We start from the raw sequence: 23,459 nt of genomic DNA on the forward strand, positions 1-23,459 counted from the left end.
TTTTTTTGCTTACTTGATCGCTTGATTTTTCAAGTTTTGATGAGACAGCAATATTTGAGAATGAGATTTTTCAAAACAGAACATTCTGCCCGCCCCCCCTTTCTTATTTTTAAAGAGTAGCTATTTTGTGGAGAAGTTCTGCTGTCTCTGTGCCATGATTTGAGAAACATGCCAGGAAGAAGAAGGGAGTCAGGCCGTGTCTTTTGCCACCCTGTGGAAGCCGCTGTCAATTCAACAAGAACAAAGGTACAGTCATGTGTAGAACTGTGGCTCCCCGGTGGAGAAAATGCTGCCCAGCTCCATGGGAGGTGCTCTCCCAGGCATTTTGTACTTTCCCTGCTGGAAGCCAAAGACCAAGGGAGGAGCACACAGATCTGGAGAAGCAGGAGATGAGAACTAGGCTGGGCAGTGTTTGTGAGAGAGAACAAATTGAGGGAGGACACAAAGATGTGGTGAAAGCTGTGATTCAAATGGCAAGAATGGTAGGAGAGATGGAGTTTTCATCAAAATAAGCTGTAGAACTGCACAAGGATTTTAATAGAGTGACAAAGGGTAAGATACAAGCTGGCGTCTTGACCACAGAGTGGAAAAAACATCTTGTGGAAAAAACAAGGCTAATACCGAACACTGGGAAGTGAGGACAGTTATGTTGTATATGCAGCTGTTACTTTCATGTTTCTTACTCTGACAACTCTCTACACACAAAAATCTTATCTTAACATTGACATGTTTAACTGCAAGTTAATCATATGTGGCATTAAGAGCATTTTCAGATGGTGTCTTAGTTAGCTCAGGAATAAAGCAAAAAGATAGGGTTTTGTGTCAAAGACATTTGGGGAGTTAGAGAAAATGATTCCCCTAAGAGAGAAACCTTGAAATGGCAAGTCCAAGGTGAAGCTAAGGCTAAGGTCTGTACTGCAGTGACCACAGACTACTAATAAAACAAGTCCTCACTCTCAGGGGGATAGTGATGGTGCAGGGAAAATACACCCTTCATTTTGCAAGTTACCTTAAAAGCACATGGCAAAGGTTCATCTTATTATCAGATACACTGGTATTTTCCTATAGGTTAAAACTGTTTGGGGCTTTTGTCTACACATCTTATAAATACAAGATTTCCATGAGCAATTTTCAATAGATCTTGCAGATCTGAATCTAGAAGTTACTTAAAAGGAAATGGTAGCCACACGTTGCTCACTCACTACTTAGTAGAGTGCTTCTCTGATGAGAGAGAAGCAAGAAATAAACCTTAAAAAAGAGAAAGAGCTTGAGGAGAAATGGGGGCTCAGCGCTCCTTTCAGCAGCAGTCACCGTCCACAGCCTTGACTGCCTTCCTCCTCAGGCAACACCAGAAGCAGCAGGTTGTTCTTGCCCAGCCTTTTCTTTTTCCTGCTAATGCAATTAGCCATTGCAGATGCAATGTTGGCTCCAGTCCTTAAGTCAGCACACTTCTGTTTCATCGATGCTCTTCAGAAGTCTTGAACTAGCTCTGGGAAAGATATGGTGAAGTTTGAGACAATGGTGAGACCCAATCAAAGGGCATCAGGCAAGGGAAATCCAGAGGCAAGAAGACAAAGCATAGAGAGAGGATTCTGTGTGGAGCGGCAGGAGCAACGACTGGAGGAACTGGGAAAAATGGAACAAGGAGCGAGACAATGGAGTGACAGGAAGGTTACTGAAAAAAACACTGAAAGCAACGGACATCAAGAAAATGTGAAAAAATGCTTAAGTGGATTTGTGACATAAAGGAGAGTTTAAATCAAGAGACTTGAATAATTGTGAATTTATAGAGACCTTGCAACTATTTCAAGAGCCTCAATGGGATAAGAAATTTTGGAATAGCAATCAAGGTGCTACAGTTGAGGGAAGGGCTAATATTGTAGTGGTATTACAGCTATGGATTATCAGAAAATGAATGAAAAAATATTAATTTGTGCAATATTTGTAGGACCTTATTTCAAGGTCTGAGCAGTTACTGAGCTCACGTAGTATCAGAGCACTGGTGCTTACACTGGTGAAAATGACGTATTTTGAGCTTGGTACTCAACTCTACGTACTGCTATTGATGATGTTGTGCTTGGTCTTCCTAGTTTCTAAAAAACACTGAACCACTGAATCACTTCTAAAATTCTGTGTGTGTGTGGATTCAGGTGCCTAAAAGATTGTCTTGTGCCATAGTAGACATGCTAGGACATCTGAGGTAGCCACACAGGGCTGGCAGGTGTGACACTGGTCTGGCATGGGCAGACACATGACCTTTTGAAATGGCAGGTAGAGGTCAGTCAGAATGACTACAGCATCTCAAGCAGCACTAGATGGTGATGAATTGCTACATTTGTGCCTAAGGAACCCAACCCCTTTACCTGCTTTTTAAAGAATTAGTTTCTGCTCTGGATATTAAAAAAATGAAGGTGAAACCACCAACTTCATTTTAAGAGAAAGCACAATGGGCTCAATGGCTTTCTCTTTTGAGGAAGATTTGCCTTCCTCATTGTATTTGTGCACCTATCCAGCAATTCCCCACTACAAAAACAAGTATCTCTATTTCTCTTTCAAATTACTTCCATAGTGCTTTCCAGGAGAAAAATAAACTCCAGCTCCTTCTGCTTCTGTGCCATCAACAAGAGCACTAAGAACTTGGGACCATGGATTTTCTTAGTGGTGTGCAACTGTGTAGCCAACTTTGTTAAAACTTCAGCAGCAACTCAAATTTTGCAACCATCATGGCTAGTTCCTGTTAGGAAGGGAAGAAATTTCTTGTGTTGCTAGTCAGGTCTCCTACTTTGTGCAATGCACTCCATTTGTTCACAAGCACGGTCCCTTCCCCCATCACCCTCCAATCCCCCGCCCCCCTCCCCAATTTTTTACCTTTTTTTTTCCTGATGTATTTCTGTCAGCTGGAGACAGGGGCAATGGTGTCTTTGACATGGTAAGATTAGAGCTTTGATCTGGTTAATCTAAGATCATTGTTTTAAAAATTTCTCCCCTTGGAAAGCATAATGAGATGAAGAGGGAGAAGTTGTGCATTAGTGGATTTGTAGTTCCTTTTAAGGTTTCCAATTCTTCATTCAAATAAAGAAGTGATACTCCCAGGCAGAACTTCTAACTGTAAAACGGAAACTTCAGACACAGAAAACTTTCCTGTGGTTCACTGTGCACGATGCAGGCAGTGTTATGTCAAGGTAATACAGTTTCCATAGAAGAGAGCACCCAGGAATTAATAAGATCCTTTGACCTTACTTTATCTTACCTTACCTGGAAGACCTGCGTCATGAGTATCACCATGACTCGTCCCACACAGCACCGAATCTTTACCGTGTATGTTGGGATCACATAACACTATATCTCAATGGGCCAAGTTTACCTATAAACTCTGAGCAAGCATTTCATAACTAGTATTTCTGGCTTAACAAATATAGCAGGTATTTTTAGCTTACACAAACCTCTGTACCCAGGCTGCCATCTCAGCTGAGTCTGAGGAATGGTGAGAAATATGACCTGATGGTATTAACTGTGATGAAATCTGTCTATACTTTGATTTATGGGTTAAGGGGATGCAGAGAGAGAGAGCAACACCTGGGTTTCTTGGCAACTGTTTACTGATAAAAATTTCTAGAGCATTTGATGTCTGTGAGACTCTTGTTTGAATAAAGAAGAACTGGAAGCGGTGTTGCCTACATGACATTTATGAGCACAGTCTTCCTCAGAAAGTTCAGGATACTGCATGGCATTGTAATTTTTGTGCATCCAGAATGGAGCCAGGGCTTCTGGTCAGTGTGGAGGAGTACGTTCCTGTAAGCTGCTGTAACCCTGCCCGGTGAAAACCACAGTGGACAAGCCTGGCCTCATTTCTCATTTGTGGCTTGTTCTCATGTTGTCTGTGCTTGTAGCAGTGAAGGAGTTTGGAGCCACTCTAATTCATGCTCTGGACAGTTTGTGACAACAGAGGCTTTTTGTTTCAGAGGGAAAAAATGACGAAGAACTGCTCCAAGTTCTGTGCAGTTTGTGATGAGAGGTGTTGGAAGGTAAAATGGCAGTGATGCCCCAGAGCAGTGGGGCTTGAGTGCTTGAGGCAGACACGCCAGGCTGAGCCTCTGGCGTTGTCACTCAGATCTTAGCTACACCAAACCAAGCTGTGGCTGTTGTGAATCTGCTCTTAAAATTAATTGAATCCGCTCCAAAATAGGATTGGGTTGGTTTTTTCTCATCCACTCTAGGAAATTTCTCAGTTCTTCTCATAGTCTCCCGCAGTGACTGACTAGCCTTTCAGATGTTAGAGAAGGGGGAAAAAGTCAAGTTCTTTTCCCTGAGATAGTGCCTCCTGGGCTGCTTCTACCCTTACACTGAAAAAAAGAGCTAGACTGTAACTGCCAAAAAGTCATCTATACACCTTACTCACACTTACATCCTTTAGTCAGTCTGGTGGGTTTTTTTGCCTAAATGCAACCACTTCCTTCAGGTTTTCCCCACAAGTCATGCTTTCTTGCAGTTGTTCTCTTTGGGTTTCTCTGACACCACTTTGACCGTCTATAAAATTTGATGCCTATAAGTGATGAAATCCTTTGATTCAAAGAGCAGGATAGTTAGCTACTCTTCCTTATACGGAATAGTTGTTACGGAAACAAGACCTGCAACTTTTTTTTGCAGCAGTGCTGTAATTCAACAAGAAAGTGGGTGGCTGTAACTCTAATTTGTTTTCTGCCATATTGTTGCCTTTACCCATTTTTGGTTTTCCCTTCTGTTAGTTTGAAACTTAGTGAGGCCTTTTCATAGTGACAGCTCATGTTATTGAGCACTTTTGGAGCTCTGATTCTATCACCTCTCCTGGCTGCAGGTTTAATGCAGCAAAGCTCTTGATACTGCCTCTTGTAAGAATAGAAAATCTGAGGCAGAGCTAAACAACATTGAGAGTTAAGTGTTCAGTGAATAATTGGGGAGGGTGCAGAAGATAAAGGATAGCTTGAAAGCTGTGGTCAAAAGCAGCTAAAAGCAAAGCTGGTATGCTTGACAACCAGTGTGAATAAAGGAGGAAGCTGAAGGGTCATTTGTTGTTTGACCAGATAGCAAAAAAACCACAAGATAAGAAAACAGAAAGAAAGCTGAGTTCTAGCTATGTCTTCTGAAAATGTGAGTTGTCATTGAGGTATGTCACTAGGCAGTCACAATATGATGGCTTAAAGTACAAACTGAACTAATAAAGGTTTTTGCAAGAACTTCTGCTATAGTAACAAATTACATTTAAGTTTGCAAAATTCACAACTGTAGCTTGATATCTACACCAGTCTGTACTTTTGCAATGCATTGTGCCTGGGTACAAAGTTTTTGTGTGGTATTTGATGATTGCAAGATTTACTTTAGACCAAAGTAAAAATCATTATGATGTAAATTCAAGAATAAAGTTTAACTACTGTGTCTATTACTTATGGATTGCTGCTAGACCTGTCTATGCAGTGCCAGAATAATTCCTTGAAGCTCCAAAACTCTGCCATTAGCATTCCAATCAAATGTAAACCTATGAGGAAAAGCTTGATTTATAACCCTCTTAATATATTGTCTGTTTTTTAAAATATGAGTAATGATCCTTCAAGATGCAAACTCCTCTGTGCTAAAATTAGAATTATGAACACATAGAACCAAACAATTAAAAAAAGGTCATATATCTATAAAATACATGCATATGTTTAAGTAGAGAGTTTTGGTCTTGAAATTATCTAAGATTTTGCTTAAAGATTTACCTTACTTGCAAGATAGTAACAAAATAATGTTTTTCTTCTCACTGGCAACCCTGTTGTCAGGGTTCTCAGTGACCCCTATCCAATTATTCCCTGAGCTTATGATATTTCCAATTTTTGTGTTTAAGTTAATAAATTTTTAAATTTTAAAAAAAGAAAAATGAGAAGAATGGAGAGATGACAAAAAAAAGTTTCCATTGACATAAGAGTTTTAAGGGTCTTTGAACTGAATAAACTGGTGTCATAAAGTAGCCCCTCAAAGAGATGCCTCCTGAAAGACTTTGGCCAGCTGCTTAAGGATGTGAACAGATGCTTGAGGGATGTGGAATCCCACTGGCACTGAAGCACAAATGCAGAAGAACAATTCAACCTGAGTGGAAACACATTCCAGGTTCTAGATGCCACCAAAATGTCTCTGTAGACTTCAGTGAAACACCAGTTCCATCTAGAAAATTATTGACTTGAAGCTCATTCAATCCATACTAAATGACACAGATCTTGGCAAGAAGTACACTTAAGACTTTCTTCTAAGTCATATAGTCTACTACGATAACACAGTCTTCAAGACCTAGAAAGCACATTCTTCAGCTTCATTTTCATAAAAGCAGCTCCCTCCTCCAGTCTGACAGTCCTGATTCATGTTAACTGTTACACATCCTGAAAATTCAGCTCCTAAGACATCACTGGTCTCAGATATTACATAAAACAATTCATGAAATGCAGTAAGAAGTCAGTTCACATCACAATATCCCCAGAGTACTGCCTTCCTGTTAAGGAATGTGCAAATAAAGCCATGGGAGATGACAAAATCCACTTACACTTACTCACATTTCCATACCTCTGCTGCATACTGCATCCGATATGACTTCACTATAAAACACTCTTTTCTGGCTTTTATCTTACTATTTGACAAGGAGACTCTGACCAGGGTGTTCACCTGTCCTTCACATCTAGAGTAATATCAACAATGACATCTTTTTTTACCTTCTCTTTACTCTTACCAATAGATCTTTTTACCCTTACTAATATTTTCCTAGTCACCAAGTTGCCGCTGTTTGGTCCAGAGTGCCATGTAGATGCCAACTACAGCTTGCCACTTTGGAAGAGTGGCTTGTCATAGTTCCACTGGTTTCTTTTCACTGCATAATCTTGAAAATAATGCTTTTCCTGTGGTAATTAGGCACTGTATATTGTAAAGAAAAACAAACAGGATGACAACATGCAAACTTCAAAGGGCTCTTGCATAATTGTCATAAGCATTTTGATGCCAGCATTTAATTATTATCCTTAAGTGTTCTTAAAGGGGGGACATTAAAACCATACAAAGAGTCACAGATGCCTCAAAGACATTTAAAACCATGCAACAGGTCAGTGGATGAGATAAGCCATCTAAGTTAAAGGAAAGGTGGAGACAAGCCACCAGAGGAGGGAAAGGAGGGGAACTAGGGAAAAAAAAGGTAAGCGAGTGAAACAAAATACAACTTTCCTTAAAAACTATCAAAGGTTGAAAAGAATAATATAAAGGGGAAAATATCTAAAGATCATTTAACCTTATTTTGTTTAAAGACATATGAGCAAACACTGGTCATACAACAAGTGTTAGAGCAGCGTGAAGTGTTAGAACTATGACTTTCCTGTAAACATAACCCATGAACTGCACTGCATTGTGTTTTTCCTGCACTGTTTCAGCTTCTCTGATCAAATTCACATGGCTAGTTTTGATTTTCTCCAGAACAGCTGTATATGAGCAGGGGAACTTTCCTCTTTTTCAAGGACAGTTTCTAGAAGTGACCTGAGTGGAGGCCATGTGAAGATTTCCACCTGTTCTGTGTATTTCAGAGCCTAAGAGCATCATGTTGTCAGCTTACTATTTACCTGCAAAGGCACTGCACTGTCTCAGTGAGAAACATTCTCCCTAACCCCTATCTGGTCTTCTACTAGTTTTCATTATTTTGCAGAGAACTAGATTAAGATTTATGGAAACTAGATTATATCTTACCTCTTCAGCCAAAATTAGCTCTTCTAGATCCCCAGACTGGTTAGTGAGCCTCTATTCTTTTTTTGACACAAATTAGTAGAGGTCAACATTTATCAAGGGCTTTACATTTTTACAGCATGGTTGGATTTGAACTGCTTTGCCAGTCAGGAACACTTTTTCTGTCACTTGATTAAGTGGGGAGAAAGAAAGGACTTGAACTATGGCAGCACAGCTATAACTCACTCACTCTTGCTGATGGAGCTCTCACTTTTCTTTCATTTTGACTCCCCTTGGCAGATAGAACTTCCCGCTGCTATGTTGCTACTGTCAAATTCATATTCAAACCCAAATGCTCCATCTCACAGCATGAAAGCTGTGTGAAATGATTCTCTGAATTGGTGCCTCTGAAAATAACTCCACTGCACTGGTTAAATTAATCATGAAGAAGGAAGCAAGAATGAAAATTAGCAGCATGAACACTTCCATATTTCTTTGGAAATCTGAGAGTTAATCAACAAAGCTCACTTACCTCCTGTAGAGGAGAGAAGGGTAAGAATAGGTGATCACATAAAGACTGTTTTAATCTATGTATACAGATGTGCTCCACTAAAAAGCAGTAAAATAAACTTTGCTATACAGTTTTGCCAGTGTTTCAACTTTTAGCTCTGCAACCTGACATGCTGCTACTGAAAGCGTGGCAAGTGGTCACTGTTTTGTTTTGTTGAGCCTGTCCTACTCACAGCTTACTGCCTCACTTCTGTGGTCTAGAGAAGACACATATTTAGGTGTGAATTCACAAGGATCTCATTTCTCACCTGTGAAGAGAAAACTTGTTATAGGACATCACATAAAATATATGCAAAAAACCCCAAATACTGTCACCATAATTAGGGCAAAGAGAAAGAAAACGCAGTGAAGAGTGAAACTCTTCAGTTGCAAACTGCAAAGGCCTCGAGTGCAGCCCTGCATGAGGGTGCCTGGCATGGCTGTGGAGTCCCTGGGTGCCCCCAGAGGAGAGCAACCTGGACCCAGGAGCTGCTTTCAGCCAAGGCCCAGCAGGAAACCCTGGCCCCAGGAGGTCCCACCTGGTCCCAGCCATAGGTCCCAGATAATTTCTGTCACCACAGAGACAGCCCTGAACATGACTGTAAAACTGTACAAACAGAACATCTACATTTACAGCAAAACCAGGTTTTACCCAGTGGCTTCCTTGCAAATTTGAAGATTATTAATCTCAAACTATAAAGCATTTTTTAACAGAGCTATCAGCAAAATATCGAGTAGATATGGTTTCTTGTGCACACTCTGAGACAGCCCAATTAGACCTCTCTGCTCTGCAGCCCTCACTTTTTTTCTACATGCTGGGCATTTTGTTTTAGCCTGGAGTTAATTTTTGACTGCTGAAAAATACAAGAGGTGTGTCATGCTGATTTGTCACGTTGAAGTGATTGAACAAATTGCCCTGTCAAACTGAAAGGAGCTCTGTAGGTTTCCTCTGCAACTTTTGCAAAGTAACATCTCACTCAGCTTGCTACAGGCAAATACACAGTGGTTACATTTAATATTGAGCAAACAGCAAGTAGACTTTGACTGTAGACTTTGCCTTTAGAAAGATACTCAACTGTTAAACTTTAGACCTCCAGAATATGATGGAAATTCCTTTCATAGTGTGAAAGAAAACAGATTTTTTTTGTAATGTTATGGAGCTTGTTCAGTTCTTTGTTTTAATCTATGACTAATGTAGAGAAACTAAGAAGGAACCAACAAGGTAACTGATATAAAACAACAAAACAATGAGATCTCCTGCCTGTATTACTGTATTACAATTAAGCAATACACATCTATCTATTTATCTATCTAGAGAAAAGCAGGTTTTTTTTTTTGACATTCTAAGACTAGTCCTGTGAAGGGGTATGAGTGAATGGGATCTGTAATCTAGACTGAGCTCAAGAGACTTACTCAGGGCTCCCTTGCCTAAGTATATTTGATTGGGACATGCTGTCATTTTCTTTCCCCTTTTTCTGTTTCACTCAACTGATTTAAAAAAAAAAGGAAGGCTCTTTTTCCTCATTATGAGAAAGAGTCAGACAGCTGGGTACACGTCATCATGTGTCTAGTGGTGACTGCTAACCCCAGATATGCTGCATCCCTTTTGCTTTGACTTTATTCCCTGGATTGAGGACTGCCGAAGAATGCTGAGGACAGCCCCCAGATTTTAATATGTTCCATTTCCATGGACACATTCCACTCATTTAGAAGGTGAAAAAAGCATAATAACTTCTTATGTGTTAAAGAACAGGAACAGAAGGCAGGAAGGCAGAGTTTTGCACACCCACCTCAGCATGTGGCTACGTTGGTTTCTTGAGAGACACCACTGTGATGGTGAAGGAGGAGCAGGGCTGCCTCATAGGCCACCCAGAAACTGCATTACCAAAAAGCAGTGGTGCACCCTTTCTCAAGGACTTAATTTGGCTCCAAAATCCTAGATGTCCCCAGCACAGACACTGTTACCTGTCTCAGGAAGGGTTGACATTTGCTCTGCATAGTGATCTCCTGGAAGGCTCTGGATGCAGATATGTATAATTGCTCTTCCTGCAGAAGTGTAATCCAGGATTGGCTGTGGTGTCATCAAGCTTCTCTCACTATTTTGTCTTCATTTACAGAAGAGAAAAAACCCTTTCACAAGACAAACACAACATAGTGAGGTCAGGATATGATAGCTAAACATCCTCATATGCTCATCCCCAGAGCAGCAAAAGCCAGGGTCTCCCTCTACCAGGGAAAGAACAATTTCTTCAATGTATGTAGAGACATACTTTTGGGAGACATGAAGATCCAGATAGGCCCAGAGCTACCTGTCAGTGTTTTTTCTGCAACCAACACAGTATTTTATTGTTATCATTTAGTTATCCAATCTCCATTTACACTCTGTTTGAAAAAAAAACCAACAACAACCAACCAGTGTAACATTGCACAGTATGCGAAGAAGACACATGTATTCATGTGTAAAGTAACAAACTGGGAGGGCTGGGAGGTGACTACTGTGTTCTCAGTTTTGAAATAGCTTTACAGACACTGAGAAGGGCTGACTGTGGGATTGCCAGTACAGTGGAGTTGCTGGGCTTCCCTAAATAACCTATAAAGCTCCCCAGGTCTCCAAACCTTCCTCTCCCTTCTCCTTCAAAGCACCAAGGATATGAAGTGTAAGCACAAATGACAGCACCTCTGTGGGTCTTGACTGCCCTTTTGGGGTTTACATGAAATGTCTGTATCTCCTCCACAGAGGCAAGAGGTGTAATCTAACTGGTTTTGGATGCTTGAATTAGACAAACTATGACAATGGAAGATCTTCAGAGCCATGTTGCTCGGCTTTTAACACTAGCACCTGAATCCTAACATTTCCAACACAGCTGCAGGTGATTATATTCAGGGGCAGATCTCAATTTATGCTTCAGGTCTCAGGAAAATTCAGACTGGCTCCTTGACATTATGGGACATTAATTCAATCTTTGGGGTTTAATTAAAGAGATTAAAATGTGTTACTTCTCCCCATTGCTCATCCCAGATAATTTACCTTGGTCCTTCTGGTAAGTGGCTTTTGCCAAACATGGATTTTGCAGCAAAGCAGAAGTAATGCTCCCCAGACTTCCATTCTACTGTGCCTGCAGCATTCCCTTCCCTGTAATAGCTATGGAGTCACCTGCTTGAAAACACGGTGTTACCCAGTGCCCAGCAGACAGGCTTCCCAACACAACCCTTACCAGGAAGGCTGGAAATGCAAAGTACTTCCTATCTTAGCCTTACCCCCCACCCTGATAAATACAGCAAGGGAAAGAATATGCCACCTGCATTAGCTTGGCAGTTCACAGGGATTATCTTGTGAGTGCATAGTGCCTTCTGGTGTGCCTTTACACAGCTGCAGTTCAGGCTATGAGTACTTCAGGGGCTGGGTTTGTTTGTAATGTTGGTTTCATTTAAGCCTGTTTCCCCCAGTCCCCTTTGCATTTTCATATTCAAGATCACGTTTCAAAAGAAAACCGTGTTCAAAACTGAATAATAATAACCACAAAGCAAGCCATTGTTTCACTGAAAAGCACTGTTCTGAAGGAGCAATCTATTAAAGGTAAGTAGGCTAACAAAGACTTCTCGGTTCTCTAAAATCAGATCTGAACACTGTTCAAAATCTGTATGTAATCTCTAGATGGCACTGTGACTCTGTATAACGATTAATCTACAATGAACAACCCTATTAAAAAAGTGTCTGCGTTGCCAATTGGGAAAGAATTCACAGCTGCCAAGTGACTAGCTTCCAGTTCTTTATATATCAAATGTACAATAACAGCTGTATTTATAGTGCTTAATTACCTCTTGGGTCACAACAGAAGCTTGTGCTTCACAAGATATCCTCTTCAGTTTGTTCACAGTTAATACTGCAAATACAGGCAGCTGGGTACTGTTATACTTAGATGTTCTTTCCTAAGTAAAGAGAATTAGCTAATTAGAGACTCACTTGACTACCATTCAGTCCCTGTACTCTCAGTATATAGTATCTATAGCCAGGTTGTTACATCTAATTAGAAACTCTTAACTGAAGAGTTAATGGGCTGTTCACAGTTTATGGGTATCTGTGTGATCAATCAGTGTTAGCAAATTCACTGATAGCCATAATCTTGCTACAGGCACGGACAGATATATTATCCAATGCCTTAAATCATTAGAGATAATATTTTTTTCTGCTTCCAGAGTGGAAATGAACATCTTTTAAATGTGTTAAAATATAAATCAACTTTCCAATCTACCTTACTATTCAGAACTGCTACTTGCACAAACAGTAGTGTAGGTGGTGGGTGATGCACAAGCCAAAAAAGCAAGTTCAAGATCACAGGGATCTTCCGTGTTATTAGAGAGACTGGTATTTATTCATTTCCTGATTTATATTGATAAAAGCCTCTAACATTATTTCCTTAATAGAAAGCAGCATGATAGCAGTCATGATGAAATATCAGGCTTAGCATTTTGGATAATTATTCCATGTGTTTGGACTGCAGTTGGATATCAGCTCTAAGAATGTTACAGAATTAGGATGAGAAAAGAACACAGTTTTCTACAAAGAAGCTTAATCTGAGACCAGTGCATTATATAATCCTCTTTCATTTGTAATAAAGACTTTTACACAGCAGTATGTGTTAACATTATGTGAGCTCACTATGTTTCAACAGTAGACATAGACAAATGTTGTAATGAAGACACAACAATAGAAATAAAGTTATCAAGTAAAAATGACAAAATTGTTTGTGGTCACACACCAAAGAGTACTAAACTGTTCTGTCACTCACCACTGGGCTGCAAAGCTGTGCATCTTTCCTAACTTCAAGTCAAATGTTTCTGATTTGCATAAAGATGATTTCACTGATATAAAACCAAGGAGAAGCCTAAGTCAAGCCCACAGTGCTATACCTGAGGCAGTGGGTTGATTTGCTTTCTGTCATCCAAAGAGTGGATGCAGATTATGTTCAGAACCGGTGACTGTGATTTCTTAGCACACTCATGAACCAAGATGGTAAGAGGACTGGGAAAAATAATGAACGTAACTTATTACCATTGATGTCCCAGAGAAATATCTCCATGTAGCTAATTTCTTTACAACACCCATGAGGGACCAAAGACCCCTTACAGTGTAAGAATAATCCATACAAATATTTTAAATAAATCTAGCAACTCATAATTTTGTGGTTTAGATTTCAGTGGGAAAATGGGACATCAGTTGTGAGCGATAATTAGTACATTCTTGAATAGATTAAGAGAGAAAACTTAAAAAGCTTTAAACCACATAAGCAGCAATAACATTTTTAAAAAGCAAGCCCCTTGACCTTAGCTGACTGTCAGATAATGCTGTGATATCTGCATATGTATATGTGTGCACACACAAACCCCCTCACACACCCTCAACAGTGATAGAACTGCTCAGCAAAGTTGGCAATTCTTCTGATATCCCTTGAAAATCTTCCTCCAAGACTAATTCCCTGTTTCAGACTCCTATAATGACAATTATCATAGCAACAAGGAGTTTTAGCAGGTGCCTCCACACTGACAAAACCCAATCAGTGCCCTGTCCTCGCAAGTGGACTTGAATGTTGCCTGATGCAAACTTGTGTTACAGATACCTGGTGCCAGTGGGAGGCAGGAGAGGGGCGGTGGCCATTTGCTGTCCCATGCTGCCAGATTAAAATGATCAGGCTCCAGCTGATGCTGGTGCAGTGTGCACTTCTGGCTGGCTTGAGTTCTGGTCTCAAAGAGCCTAGGGAGGAATGGTTTATATCAACAGGAGTATTTTGTTGTTTCCATGTACATCTGCTGCTGTACAAGCAGTAGCGTGGTGGAATTACTGTTTACAACTGATTGAGTTTTGAAGATAAAAAATCCTCTCCAACAGCTAGGCATTATGTACAATTCAGCTACCATATGACTTGTGGAAACAGATGGACCAAGACATGCATGGAGTTACAGCAATAAATCAGTTTATACCTGATGCTTGCCTCAGTGTCAATCAGTGCTCTGACCTACACCTAGCTAGAAATTTGAATTAAATGAGAAGCTAATCTGAAGTAATCTAGTTAATATTTTCCAAAATTAACACCACCATTTTAATGTCTGTCTCCAGAGAAAAACAAAAGTGAAAGAAAATTTTGTTTATAGAACAGCTGTTGCAGCTTTTTGGTCCCAGCTCCCCTTCCCCACCTCGTCATTCAAAGACAAGAATAAAGAGACTGATGGTGCACATGTAAAGTAAAAAATAGCACTTTGACAATTCTGCCTTTCATTTATCAACTTACACTGTGCTTCTCAGAAATCTGAAGATTCATTTGTTATAACGAGCTATATCATACCAGAAAGCTATGACAAATGACTAGCCAATAAGGTCTACCTGCTTCTTGTTCTTAAATGCTATTTACTTGCAGATTTAGTTTTAATGTTATGGCTGAAATTTAACTCTCCTGATTCCAGACCACAGATTCACACTTGGCTTTTTGCTATATTACAGAAAATAAAACCCAAGCTTGTTCTCTGCTAAAATATTTTATCTAGAGAAGAAAAGTAACATTCAAAGACAATTCACAAACCAGGCTTCCAACTCAGTGAAAAATTCAAAAGGTCATTATGAAGGATAAAGGTTGTACTGAGAAAGATCTAGGGTAAAAAATACCCCTTATTTCTAATATATCTGTGCCATGAAGTTCAGATTTTGATCGAAACACACTTATTCAAAAGGCTCCAGATTTTGTTTCACTTTGATGATTCTGACTGAAAAAAAATCAACATAAACCACTTTGTTTCAGTTCAAAGATATCAAAAGATTATTTTGTTTCAAGATTTATGATTTGAATTTCAGAACTTTGCTCTGAGATGCAATAATGTTTTAACCATTGCCCTGCTTCACAGTAAAATAGATCAGCTTTTAGCCTTCTCCTGCTGGAAATACCATTTTGCAATTATTTATACTGGGGTTTTCTTTAATTTGGTTGAATAAACTTTTCTTGAACTTGTTATTAAACAATTATTGAAAAAAATTCTCCAGTTAAGTAAAGGGGAACATATAAGTACTCTTCAGTTAAATGGATGACAGAACAAATCAGCTTAAACAGAAACCTCAGTTATGGTTACACTGTAACCTTCTCGGCTAAATAAATGGAGGAATAATTGGAAAATCTGGGGACGTGTTTAATGCAGCACAGAAAAATTACGTTTTTGAACTTGCACTGCTTGCAGTAAGCTTTTTTCCAGGATTCTATTCTGGATCAGCTGTTTTAAACGTGGTCCTTCTTGCTAGCTGACAATTTTTGGTAAGCATGCTGCTAAGCAGAACTTCTGGTTGTACCAGCTGTACCAAGTGGTGTGCTGCCACCTTCAGTGAGGCATAACGGTGTTTCTTTGCCTGTATGCTGAGGACTGGTGCACAACAGCCTGCAGAAGTGGTAAGCAGCTGTTTTGTTCTCACATTGTTGATGCACGTTTTTTGGCAGACATCACAGGGTCGAGGCATTTTGTCACTGCTCCTTCATGCATCCCAGGCACAGAGATGGGGAAACAGCTGGATGCCTTCTCTGGGAAGTTTCTCTGGTATCTACCTGCTATTATAAATGATGCCTATTTGCACTTTGACTATCCCAGAAAAGTTATGTTTCTATATGTAAAATGAGTACACAGAGAGTGGCCCATGCATACCAGTTGCAATCACTTAGACAGCAGTACAGTAATTCCTCCTAGCTGGCAGTGGAGAATTGGTAATGTTTGTCCCAGCCATCTAATTAAGCAATCCAATGCTTCTAAACATGGAGCCCAAATATTTTCTTCTCTTTGCTGATAACTGAGATTCAAGTTATTGAGATTTGTTGCAATTGAACATTTGCTATAAATTAACACCACTTAGTATTCTTTTTTTTCCTCAGGGAAAAACTTGCATTTAATTCTATTTTATCAGGACATTCTTCACAAACACAAGGTTTTCTGGAGCTGTGTAAAACTTCTAAAATCAAAGGACTCATTACAAGCTTTCAGCATTTTAACTTGGAACTTTCCCTGGGGCTTTCCCTGGCTTTTACTTGAATTTCATTTTTCATTTCTTTGATTATGATGTGATGGGGTTAGTTGAGTGCAAGTACTTACTGAAAGGCAACAGTTTCTTGGAGTCCAGCCTGTTTACCATGCCCTGAGAGTTTCAGCTATTGTTCTTGGTTCTTTTTCTGTCCATCTGTCTCCTTGTTTATCTGTAAGAGGTACTATACTAGTACAAATTTACAGACTATTTGTTTTGATGAATGTTATTGAATCACTAATGCTGCACCTCCTTCACCAGCTGCTTCAGCTTCCTTGATGTTATTCATGTGCTTCTGATGTGTTTTGTACTCCGTTTTACAGTAATATTTTTTGTCTTTTTTGCAGGTGTTCCCAGAAGAAACAAGACTCACCTTTGCGTGTTTACTTTATTAATACAGATTTAAGATTTATTCATTTGAAAACACCAAAACAAAACACCCAAGCCATTAGCATAGTGATGTTTCTCACATCACAGCATAAAAGGGGATCAGAATGTGCTGGTGCAAGTCCAGATTTTCAAAACTGGATCCCTGCTCTCTAGTACCATTTGAAATTGTTGTGTTAATGTCTTTTCTATTAGCTGAGAGAGGGTAACCTCCCTTGACCCACTGGCCACACTCTTCTTAATGTACCCCAGGATGCCATTGGCTTTCTTGGCCATGAGGACACATTGCTGGCTCATGATCAGCTGCTGTCCACCTACACCCTCAGGTCCTTTTCCCCTGTGCTACTCCCCAACAGGTCAGCCCCCATCCTCTACTGATACAGATGGCTGTTCTTCCCCAGAGGCAGTACTCTACACTTGCCCTTGTTGAATTTCACTAAGTTTCTCCCCACCCAACTCTCCAGCCTGTCCAGGTCACACTGAATGGCAGCACAGCCTTCTGGTGTGTCAGCCACTCCTCCCAGCTTTGTATTGTCAGCAAATTTGCTGAGGGTACACTCTCCCAATGTCCAGGTCATTGATGAATACATTGAACAGAGCCGGACTCAGTACCAACCCATGAGGAACACCACTAGACATGGGCTTTAAGTAGACTCTACCTCATGGACCACAACCATCTGAGTTCTACCCTTCAGCCAGTTTTCAATCCATCTCACTATCCAATCCACACTTGTTAAATTTAGCTGTGAAGATGTTCTGGGAGACAGCGACAAAAGCCTTGCTGAAGTCAAAGAACGAGGAAAACTCCTGAGGAAAACTTTTTACAACTCAGATTCTAGAACTTATTTTCCAAGGAGGAACAAGAGGTCAAAGAGGGGTAATGTACAGCATTAATGGAATTGGAAATAGTATCTCTTACCTTTGATAAGTGAGTAATTTTTTGTTACTGATCCACTGTAATTCCAAGCCTTTCAGTTTTCAGAGAGAATTGCTTCCAACAAATAAGAAATGTCTGGGATTAATGAGGGTTAGATGATTTGCAGTTCTCTTTTTAACTTGTATTGGTTGCAAAAGGTTGCGTATGTTCCCCTGAACTGGACATTTTCTGTATGTGTAACACTTTAGTACAGGGTGTCTTTCTCCCTCAGCACTTTCCTTTGGAACAGGCAGTATTCTTCCTGCAGCCATGCTGATGGTCCCATTGCAAGGTTGCTAATTACAGGTGGCTCTTCTGGATTGATGAAACCTGGAAACAAATGGGAGTAGTCTGTTGGCTGACCCCTTGAAGAAAAAAATGCAAGCAAATAAGCAGGTATTTGGTTATATACTGGACCTTGCACGCTTATTTCAACAGGAAGGACAGAATTGCTAGGTGAGTTGTGATCAAGTCAAAGAGGTTCACAAACAGCTAAAACCATAATCATTGTAACCCTCATATATTTCCTTATCCCAAGAAGCATCAGATCTAGCTCACTGAAGTTTATCACCCCAGTGCGAACATTTTAGAATCACAAATTCTGATGGGTAATTTTCATTGCCTGCAGCCATAACAGAATTCAACTTCAGGCAGGAATAAATGGTAAGCCCTGAGAGATGGATTTGCTGATGCAGCTAGCTCATTCAGTGTCTAAATGAAACATGAACTCCCTAAGGCTAAAGGCTGTTTTAAAATTATTTACCTACAGACTGATTATATCCGTGGGCTTATTTCATTACTCTGCTGTTGTACATTACTGTCCTCTCATCTCTGCCCTCTTCTACTAGCCTTTGTAATAACAGTCTGGCTTTATGTTTCCTCTATGGTTAACACTTTTTTTTCCACTGAGAAGCCCCACATAAGTGACTGAAAAACGTCTGTACTTTACCAATATAGTTGAGGAAAAAAGTTAAGTTCTACTCTGTATTTGTATGAGAGGTGCCTCTTGCCTAACGTGGCTGCTATGCTAAAGCAATGTATTCTCATGCTGTCCTTGCATTGTTTTACATTTTTGTAATTAAAACTTGTTGGAAGAGCTTACATGTCCAGTGTGAAGGTATGGATCTGTTACAAATACATGTTTTTAGCTGTTGGCACTGTCTGAACTTTTACTTTATTATTATTATGTTGAATCTAATAAATAACAAAATATTATTAGTGCTTTTTTATATTAATAATAGTCGGGGCAAACTTAACTTGCATGCTTTTCTTTTTTTAAGAATATTTGGGTGTTCTCTTCAGTGAAAGAGGAGATTTTTCCAGGATTCTTATACCGCAAGTTTGTTTATTAGTAGGACTCATTAAGCTTGTTGAATGTTCCTGTTCAACTTGGTACATTTAAACTCTGAGAATAATAGACTGAAAAGACTTTATGTTTCACGGGATTGAACACATAAAAATAATATCAAATCTAAGCAACATTATAAAAAGCCAAAGCCTCATACAGCAGTTGATTAAAAAGCCTTTCCTAATATTTTGTCTGAAAACTATTTCTCCTTTCACTTTTTTGAGGAAGATAATGATTTTTGATCGAATGGAACATTTTGCTATGAATTGCATGCAAGTCAATAATAAAATGTCTAGAAACACACTTTACTGATTCACAAAGGCTAAAATGTGTTCCTTAAGAGAAATGCCATGACTAGTAGTGACATGCTAACAGAGGAAAATCTATGAAGCTTTAGGTGGGGCAGGGTGGTGATGCGGACATCTTCATTTAGGTAACAGTGATCTGTTAATCCAGCTCTCAAGGCACTGGTCCAACTCTGATTAGACATGTGCATTTGTTTAGAATAATTTTCTCTGTTCTCAACGCTAGGTAGATTTCAGTAGGTAGAAGTCTTTCTTTTGAAATTAATCTTTATTGTAGAAACATTCTGAGAATGGCACTGTTCTGTACATAAACGCTCCCCTGTCTGTTAAGTACATATCTGTAGCCTGGGAAGAACACTCATAACTGAACTATGGTTATATGTATGCAGTTACTTCAGGTTTCTGAAGATTAAAGCAGTGCTTTCCAGTGCAACCTGAGTGTTTCTGTCTTGCAAAATGTGCTACATTATTCGCAGTAAACAGGATCTTGACAGGTGAGAATTGCTCTGAACCTAATCCAGCAGAGTGCTCAAATGCAGCCTTACCTTTAACTATGCAAATACCCCTGCTGAGTTCAATACATGCATGTAAGACAAAATATATGCTGCTAAGTGCTTTGCTGAATCATGACCAGAATGCACAAAACCTGCAGGATTACATCAGACAGGGCTTATTTTCTTTATTCTTAATACTTCTACTGATATTTATGGGAATGTCACTTTTAAGGCCATTACAGGCTGCAAAGTATAACAATATAGTCTAAGAAATTAAGCAGTTTAAAATTTCAACAGACTGTATATTGCATGCTTTGCCACAGGGGAACATATATAGAGAAAGTGGGATTTTACGTTTTAGAACAAGAATCACAGAGAGAAAAGTGTTTTTACATGCAGCTGGATACTGTTCTTTCCAACTTGAACCTTTATTTTGTGGGGGTTTTTCTGGTGATCTCTACAGAAGTAGCATAGTCAGAGATCTTTTACTTGACAAAATGAATTATAGCCATTTCTTTGATAAGAGCATCTATTAAAGGTTTGATGTGGTTATAGAACTGTGACAGAATTTGTCACTGGTGATTAAAAATATATATATATATACTCTTTTCTCTTCTGATATTCACAACTTTAAAACTATGAAGAATGCCATAGTGGATAGGAACCAGTCCAACCTTCTTTAGGCTTTTCCAGTGCAGTAGTGACAGAAATGGTCAGTGACCCAAAGAGAAAAGGATCTCAGCCTTCTGTCACATGGAAGACACAGGGCTAAAAGCAAGACCTTGATGTGGCCAGGGTCATGCATCACCTTCTCTGCAGCTGGAGCAAGTGCATTTCCCACAAACAGCATGTCTCTGCTCTGTGAGATTCAATAAATAGCAAATCAATCCCCATGGCTACAATCTAGGATGGCCCTTAGTTGTAAGTGCTTTTCATAGCTCACTTGGAAGTCAAAAAGCAAAATTACAGCTAAATCAGTGGTGTCTTTTCACATGTGCAACTATTTGCAGAGCCATTTCTATGGACACAAACACTGCCTGTGGTCTTCTGTGTCTCTGTGGGAGCCAGGATATACTTTTGTATTCAGCTGTAGAACAACTGCAGTCTTCAAAGATTCTGCAGTTAATCTAGTAAATAGGAGAGATGAATTTGGTCTGGACTGTACCTCAATTTTCCAATACCTTTGCCATCCCTCATTTACTCTGAAGGTCTCTACTGCTTACGCACTACCTTTTCCTTTCATTGTCTGGGCTTTTGCAGGAGTACAGAAGCAAAATTGGGGTGTGTGGAAAGAGACTGAGCAAGACTTTAGGCAGGAAAGAGTAGAGGTGCAATTAAAGGAGGGATAAATTGGACTCTGCATCATTTTGCAGAGATACCCAAAAACTCATGCACAGCCCAACATACCTTATTTTTTAGAATTTCCTTCCAGCCAGAGGTAGCTTGACTGAATTGTGTCATTAACAAGGATGCCTGGCTCCACTCAAACTGGGCTGTCACAGAGACAGATTCCTGTACCGACTGAAGCAACCATCATGAGTCCTAAGTGGAAAAGCACATACATTGGAGAAAAGGCTCTAAAGGTCTTCCAGTCTCTCGGCAAGACAAGCTGGGAAAAGATGGCCTTAGCAAAGGGAAAAGTTAACATTTCCATCCACCAGTACCTTACATCACCTGTTCTTCCCTTTGGCCTTCTTCCCTCAGTTAAGGGTGGTCTAGAGGTTTTGGCAACCAAGAACTGAAACTGATAAATGAGCTTAACTTGAGTTAAACCACGACACTTAGCATGGGAACACTCAAACCTTTCTTCTGTGCATTTACTGAAACATGATCAGGGTTTTAGTGAATTCATTTGACTTGCTTTTGCAATGACTCATCACCTAAGTTGCCAGTTTTCTCTTTCATATTTTCCTGGGCATGAGAATGTGAGGAAAAAAAAAAAAGCCAAAGCTATTTGGTGAAGCAGTCTGAAGTATATTGGGGCTGGTGAAGAGAGAGAGGAATTAAGGTGTAATGAAGTGGTGAGATGCAACAGGAGGCACACTGCTTGGTTCCAGGCATGCTTGCTTTCAGCCAAGAAATGCATGCTAGCCAGGAAAAGAACTTATTAAAATTCTACTGCTTCTGGGCAATAATCAACAAGATGATACCTTGAAGCATTCATACTAATTAACTATAAAATATTTACTCTGTGGAGAAGAGGATTTCATACCACCTGGTTGTCATGAGATGTCACAAAACCAAACCAGACAGGCTGACTAACTTGAAATGGGATTTATTTGTAAAAACTGGTAACGAACTCAAATTTAACTCTATTCCTACCGAAGCCACTTTGAGATTCTGATAGATGTTAACAATCTACAGGTCTGAGGTGTCAGTTGGGAATTAATATCACACAGAACTGACCTAAGAATTCTTAGGCGTCAGGGCTGATGATCCTACACACGCAATCACTCACCTAACAAAGGGAGGGCTCTCAGCCTTGAGGAGTCACCTTAAGCAGCAGGGAGAGTCCCTGACTGCAGATCTGCTGCTCTGAGGAGGACAGACTCAAATGTGCCCTCTGGTGGAGGGTTCATTTATATCCTAGATGAACCTGATCTGTGGTCAAAACATAGTTGTGTCAGCCCCCCATTAGCTGAGGACTCCAACTTCCCTACTTTTGACCCCCGCTGTGCGGAGTGGACAAGAGCCATGGCAGGGCCAGTTTTGGCACTGCTTTTGTCGTGTCTTTCTCAGGTCTTTTGCCAGGGCAAGTGCATCTGCCATGCTAGTTTAGACAGAGAGATTTCCTCTTTGAGGATGGAGAGAAGTAAATAGGTAGGTATTTATTTCCCTTCACTACTCTGTATTGATGGACTGGCCCAGCACATGCCACAGCACATAGAAGGCCTTCAGCGCTGACCACTGAAGTTTGTGTCCGATATACTTACCAAGATTGGAGTAACCACGGTCATTTAGAAGTTTCTCAAATTGAATCAGTAATGTTTTGTTTTGATGTCCTATGCTAACATCAACTCAAGCAACAGTAAACTAAAGAGACAGAGGCTAGAGGAATAATGTATTTAGTCTCAGGAGTTGATAGCAGTACTGATACAAGAGTTACTGGCCATTTGCTTTGCTTTGTTGGTCAGGGGTGAATGTTAGAATACAGGTGACAGATCAGATGACACTAAACAAATAACTTGCTGATGGGATATAAACAACTGTACAGCCAGCTCCTCTCTTCTCCATCTTGTGACCCTAACAAGTCTATAAAGAGGGAAGGAGATAAGCTGAAGAAGAGCCAAGATATGCAGGGTATAATTTACCAAACCTGATGGCTCTCCAATTTAAAGAAGTCTTTGATCTTTAGGAAGCCAGAGAGGTCTGCTCTCTGCAGTTCCTACTACAGATCTACCTTAAAATCCCTTTCGAAGGCTTGGGCTCACAAAGGTCCTTTACAGAGGACAGTACTGCAGCCTGCAAGAGCAGCACTCTTTTTGCAGTAGAGCAGGAAATTCCTCAGGATTTACAGCTTTTTTATTGAAGTTTCTTGATCACTGGTGTAGGCAGCCACGCTGCATTTCTCTGTCCAAGCAGCAGGCTAGCATGACGTGACAGGCAAAATTCAGCAGGCAAGGTGAAGCATCCATCACTCAGACCACTGAAGCTGTAGTGCAGCCACATGCAAATGTGTAAGACAGCCTCAGCCCCTCCAGCTGCA

Source organism: Mesitornis unicolor, unplaced genomic scaffold, assembly GCF_000695765.1.
Source record: "Mesitornis unicolor isolate BGI_N332 unplaced genomic scaffold, ASM69576v1 scaffold7472, whole genome shotgun sequence".
Classification (NCBI taxonomy): Eukaryota; Metazoa; Chordata; class Aves; order Mesitornithiformes; family Mesitornithidae; genus Mesitornis; species Mesitornis unicolor.